The following is a 7,039-nucleotide window of genomic DNA, read 5'->3' as shown; positions in this document are numbered from 1 at the left end:
AACTAGGCTGGGAAAACATTTCAGTGTAGAAAAAGCAATTTCACCCAAAGGAGAAAAAAACAAAGTCAAGAAATAGTTCTTAAATTCTCTGTATCCTTAGCCATGGTTGCTTGCTGTTGATGCTGCTGTGCTGTTTTCTGGGCAAACATGTTGGGCTGCATTCTGCTGAAAGAAGTTCAGCCAAATTTCAGCCAAGCAGGAAAATGTTTTGTCAAAGCTACACAAATCTGCAGTGGGGAAAATGGTCTCATGTAACAGCAAACAAGTCCTATTATTAAACTTGGGAGCAGTCTACAAAGCCTTCTGTCAGAATTCAGCATCAGTGAAACATCACAGGGAGGCCACAGATCTGCATGGTGGGTTGTCATTCTTTTAGAGAAACACATTCCATGGGCCATAGATGAGTGAATCAACATAGATCTGTGGCCTTAGATGAACTCTGAATCTCCCCAAAATCTTGCAAGTGCAGGCCAAAGCCCCAAGTCACCAGAGCACAGATTTAGCTTTATGTCAACCTGACTTAGAATGTTTACATAGTATTTGCTGAATAGGAATAGTCTTCAGAAAAAAAGATGAGATTCAGTACAAAAGATTGTGCCTTCATCTGGCATCTGAAAATTTCACAGGATGGAAATCTGGACAATGTCTTAGAAAAATAATAAAAATTACCAGTTTGGCATCAGACAGAGAATGTTCTGCTGGGACTGTGTTCATGCCTGTTACTCTGTTTCTAATTAACTTGATTTTGGAGCAGTGGATGCTGTCCAAAAATTTATATAAATAACAAATATAGTGAAAAGTACAGATTTCCTGGGGTGTTTTAATTTAACATTAACCAGATGCATTTGCAATAGAGGCTAAATTCAAAGTGTGGTGCCTTAAAGCATTTAAACCATTTACAATGGAAAACTTCCTATCTAGAAGGAGTATGCCCCAAGAGATTCATATGCCTGCTTGTAACTATTCAATATGGCCAATATTTTAAAAGCTTATAGCCAGGTCAAGCCCTATGGTGCATTTATCCATCATTGGTATGAAAATATGGTTATCAGTTTCCCCAATAAATATGTATTTATAAAATGTTCATATTAGCATAACCTGCTTGGCCTGCTCAGGTACAAAATCTATTGAAATGGATTTCTTCCTGAAGGAGGTATCCTTCTATTTAGTCACCCCCAAGAGACTCAGTGCCTTTTGCTCCCAAATCTCCCAGTGTTCCACAGTGGTTGGGGAGCTCTGGGTACAAAGGGAAAACAGACACAGGGGTAAACTGAGCCAGTGAAACTCGTGCTTGGAAGAGCACAAGCGAGAGCAGGGCCTGGCAGAGATGGTGTAGGGAGCCCAATCTGCTGGGTCATGCTATCCCCCAGGAACAAAGGGAAAAACATTTCAGTCAACAGGAGTTTGGAGAGCAAAGGTAGGGATGAACTTTCATAGAAACAGATACAAATATTCAGGTCTTGGCAGGCACTGCTTTGGAGATTTATCTTCCCCTTCAGATGTATTATACATGACTACTCTTCTGGCACCCTCCTAAATCAGACTAGTCATGTACTTTGCATGCAAGCCAGGGTATTTATCCTGAAAAAGGGAGAGTATATTTTAATAGAGTCATGAAATTCACTAAGAACGAGTAACTTCTCATGGAAAACACTCTTACTGAGTCTGCTGAGAGCCTGTATTTTTCCCTTCTTCCCTGTTCTTCATTTATTAAGGAGATTTGGATGACAGCAAGGTTATTTTTTCTTGAAGTTCAATTTCTTCTCCTTCATCTAAAACCACAAGCTGCTGACTGTGAAGTTGCAATTCCCCATGATGAAAGAGAAAACATTTGCAATAAGACAATAAAAAGGAAGGCTGTTTAAGGCCAGAATGAAGAATCAAGTTTTCAAAACATAAAAGATGTGGTGCTTAAAGGTATAAGAAGTATTTTTTCTGAAGATTTATAAGGATAACTGGATCTTTAAACAATGCTGGTGTTTTCTGGCACTTCTGCAGCTATCTGGAAAGCCCTTAACACTGGAAGAGCTCTCTTGATTTCTCCTAGTGCTTTCTAGTAATTACACCAGTCCATTTTATCCATATTCCTGATGCTTTCTAGGAATTCACCTTCTGCTTTCTAACCATTCATTTACTGCTTCCTAGGAATCTTCCCACTACTTTCTAGGGCTTCCCTTACATTTTAGAAATCCTGATACTTTCTAGGAATGTTCTGTCTGTTTTCTGGGAATTTTTCCTATGCAATTTTCACAGTGTTCTAAGAATTCACATGCTGCTTTTTGAGGATGTTCTTGATGCTTTCTAGTACTTCTCTCCCCACTTACTTCTTTTTTTTTTTTCCTTAATGCAGCTTTCTAGAAATTCCCCAAGTCTTCTCTGAAAATCTCAAGTCAGCAGTAAGAGAAGGAAGAGAAGGGATGCTTGGTGAAGGAAGCTGTGAGCAACCACAGTGCAGACAGGACTGGGCCCCATGGCAGCTCCTTGGGGCCAGCAGAGCAGGGCTGGGACAGTGGCTGTTCCAGTGATACCCCAGACACTTCCAGACAAAGGCAAGGAGCAAGTCTTGTCCAAAGTCAGACCAGGAAATCCAAATAATTATTCAGCAGGAATAACAGCAGGAAACAGGCTTTGAAACAGGCAGGCCTACATACCATAGCTCACACAAGCACATTTTGGGGATTAGCAAACACTCTCGTTGAATAATTTCTGCATTCAATGTTTAGTAAAATCACCTAATTAGAAACTCTGTATTCTCTATAAAGTGATGAATTGCTTTACATTTTTAATGTTAATTTCAGAATTTTCCATTTATAATCCATTACAGAATTGGGATGGAGGCAAACTGTTTCTTTTCCCCTCTGGAAATGCATGAGAATTCACTCTGATACAAAATTATTTCATCATAAACTCAATTTAAAGGTATTGCTTCTTGAGTTGTACTTTCTTCTGTTTGCTACATTACTTATTTACTGGTACTACAATATTTAAACCATACACTACAACTTATTTTCATAATTCCTGTCCATGTGGTAGAAAATAATTGTTAGAGGTTCCACTACTATACTTGCTGAAGTTTAAAGTTGATTAGTACAAATATTTGATAGGAGTTTTATTATACTGAAGTGTATTCAGTTCCTTTGCTATTTATAGACAGCTGGCCAGTCAATGTTTTTCAAAATGTATTTGAATGCCCTTGGATTCACATGGAGTCCAAGTTAATGTCTAGTGTGGGAGTGAAGAATGAATTTTAAGTCCTGTCTTGACATTTTAGGTGTATCCGCCCTGCATAATGAAATATGAGGCATATATTATACAAAACTGTATTGGGTTGAACCTAAATTGATGGACAGTCGTTTAGACCAATGACGCTTTTCACAATTTACATAGTTAAACCACACGGAAAGGCGGGACTGCCCCTTTTTGTCGGAGCTCGCTTGCTGGGAGGTGGGGGGGCCTCTGAACCTCCCGGCCCCACCGGGCCGGGCCGGGCCCACTGCCCCTTTCCCAACACTGCAGCACGGACCCTGGATCACTGCGGGGGACTGTCCCAGAGCCGCAGGCAGCTAAAACCAGCCATGGACTGCTCACAGCTAAACCCATCCAGCGCGGCTTCTGGGGACAGGCAGGTCCCTCTCCTCTCCATGCGGAGCCGGCGGAGTCAACGGGAGCCGGCAGAGCCTCCTGTCTGCAGCCAGCACACTCCGTGCTGAACTGAAGAGGACACCACGCACCCAGCAGCACAAAGGGAGTGAGGCTTTCCCCACCGTAAAGCCCGAACAAGAACACCCTTCAACATGGCGGCTTCAGAGTCAGAGAGAAAGAGAAGTGAGTCACGTGGGACGGAGCTGAGCATGGCGACGGGAGAAAAGAGGGCGGTGCCGCGATTCTGGCGCGCAGCTTAAAAGAAACCTTCTTGCATGCCGTGGTAAGAAACTGTAATACCACAAACTGTTTGTCTCTTTAATCCATTTGAAGAACATGGGGGGATGGAGTCTCTTCATGTGCCTGTGAAGATTGTGAAGAGTGCCTATGCCAGGCTATATAGAAGTAGTAAGAGGCTGTTAGAGACTTGTGGCGAAGAAAAGCCTTTGTGTGCAGGCCAAAATAACTTATCCTTAAAAAGATTAATAACCCCATGTGATGGCCCATGTTTTGCAGTGTGAACGAACTGTGAGATTTTTCATGGGAGAGATGTTCTACACACAGCAGATTGTTTGTTTCCGGGTGGGTCTGCTGTTACTGGCAGTTTGGGAACCATGTGCAACTGAAGGAAAACCCTTTTTTCCTTAAGCATAAGAGAGAGACTTTTCAAGAACTGGAACACTGACTAACATCCCATGTTCTGTTATCCTTGTGTGAGCTGGGTAAAAGGAGAGAAGTGCTGGAAAGGGGGAGGGGGAATTGCTTTAATTTTTTTTTTGTTATTTTCTCTTTACTTTTAATTCTATTAGTAATAAAACTCTTTCATTGTACTGCAACTGTTTAAGGTTGGTGCCTGCTTTGCTTTTTCTCCTAATTCTTATCTCACAGAAGGAAAATAAGTAAGTAATGAATATTTTGAACCAAAACCACTACACTTCATTGGTGTTTCCGCCTGGTTTCGAACTCAACCCGCTACAAAAACCAAGTTTTTCCTAAGAGCTTTTATTTCTTTAAATTTCTTTTTTTAGTATTTCATATTTAAAAGGTGGGGACCAGTAAGTATTTAGCACATACACAGACAAGAGAATAAACCTCCCTACACATAATTTGGCAGCTGCTGCACAAGCTGTTGAAATACTTGCGCATATATTTTTCATTGCTCTGTGTTGGACACTAAAGGTTGGACATTCCTCACTACAGAATCACTACTAGAGACAGAATTCTACAGCAGAGGACAGAATTCTTCACTGCCCATTGGTATGAAATACATTGCAAATGCTCTTGCAACTCAAATGGTGAAGCAGAAACCAGGACTCCATAAACTTACTGTGCCACTCAGCCTGGTTAGTTGAGATATGTTATGCACCAAAACCGTCTTCAAAGGATACTTGTCAGCTTCTTTAGACCTCAGACTCTGTGAACTATCTAACCTCCATCTGACGTCTCCCAAATGCTGTTAAGATGTGAAGCATAAATGTTCTAATGAAGTTTTGCACTGATTGTGAAGGACCTGTTATTTCTCTCAACCCCCATTATAATATGAATTTGGACTTTCGAGTATGTTGTAAGAACATAAACCACAAATGTAATATATGTAGTGATAGTTTAAAAATACCTGTCCTAGAAACTTGGATGTTATATTCTCAGAGACAGTTGTTCATACAGTGTATGGGAAGGTGTTTAAAACCGTTTATGTAGATCTGGCTTCTGAGTCGTTCTCACTGAGCTTTTACTACAGGTGCTCTAGGAGAGACCAAATTGCTTCAATTCTGCTTCTGCTTATGGCCATCTAGAAGACCATGGTATGGCTTAGTCTTATTATTACCAGGCTCTTGATGTACTTGCAAAGGCAGTTAAGAAAATTATCTTTAGTAAATACAATTCCAAATTTCTAATAAAACCTAATTTCCACCTCTTTGCAGACCATTTGTATTAGTCTACAGCAGACTGTAACCCACAGCACCAACCAGCCAAGGTGCCAAATAAGTTATGCAAAATGTCTTCAAGGAATTAAGACAATTATGATAATGCTCATTTTATTAGTATTCTAAGATTATGGCTCTGCAACTAGGTCAGCAACCTGCCAAAAATCAGTGAAAGTCTGCAAAAGCCTATAGACCTGGTACTGTTTTCATTTGCAACATGATAAATCAGGAGTAAGCCCAAAGAAAGCATTAAGGTTGCACTAATGCAAAACTCACATTACTGAATGGAAAATCAAGGCAGCATTTCTACTGAATTGTGTATTTTTCTCTTCAGAATCCATACTGAGAATACTTTAAGTTTCCAACATGTACATGGGAAAAAGCTGCAATACCTAATTTGTAATCCTCTGATTTCCTATTTGCATGATGAATCTACATTGTCACAACAGAATAAATGTTCACAAACACATATGAGAATTTTTTGCTGTCTACAGAATTCAGAAGAATGAAAAGTAGACAAAACAGCATTTTTGGCATATGAATGTGCTTGCCAAGATTTAGGACAAAACATTTCCTTGCCAAACTCTCCTCTTTTCCCAAGTCACAAACAAACATCATAAAATAGTCTTACATAACTGCCAACCAGATTTTCTTTTTTAAATCTAATTCAGTCTTTGTGCTATAGACAAAACCATTCTGTTTACCATGTGTCTTCTCCTCCTAACTGAATTTGATTACACAATAAGCTCCTAATTTAAATACATAGAAACATTCATATTCATTACATTTTTTTTCCATTTGAATTAGAAAGACAGAGCAAGAAAATCTCATCTAGTGTGGCCTTCTGTAGATTATCAGTGCAGCCAGTAGCAGATTTGTGAAGAACTGGGTGCTCCTTACTTGTCCCTAGGAGACATGGAGCTGGCCATCTATTGCAAACAAGTACTACCAGGATTTGAATAGTCAAAGGCACTTTTTGTTTGCTTTCCCTGTTTGTTCTTTAATGCACACAGTGGATGGAAGATGGAGGGGTTTCTGTAGGCACTGGGAAATAACATGAGCTACAGTGGTCTAAGAGGTTGCTGCCTTCAACAAATCTGTACACACCTATCAGCACATAAACTGAGCCTGCAGCTGCACCTTTCTAAATAAAAATTTTCTCCCTACACAGTTCCAATCAGCTGAACGGTGATGCAAAGAACTCTCCAGGAGAGGTTAGTTTAAAGGAATTACTATACTCTCTGCTTCCCTTTTTTCTTTTACAGAATTGTTTTAAATTCTGCCAACTGAAATACATTCTTTTTCCCCTAAATTTTAGGACAACTGTGTAACCATTTTACTTCAATTAATGGATTTCTAACAGCTGGTTAGATCTCACAGTCCATTATTAATTACTGAAAAAAAGGTAACTTATGCAGAACCTAGTGTTGGGGAAGATGGAACAGGAAAACCTTGGAAATATGATTGCCTGA

Source organism: Corvus kubaryi, unplaced genomic scaffold, assembly GCF_017639235.1.
Source record: "Corvus kubaryi isolate FWS band 111438036 unplaced genomic scaffold, C.kubaryi_AGA036_p1.0 37394, whole genome shotgun sequence".
Classification (NCBI taxonomy): Eukaryota; Metazoa; Chordata; class Aves; order Passeriformes; family Corvidae; genus Corvus; species Corvus kubaryi.
Note: the sequence above shows the minus strand (reverse complement) of the source record.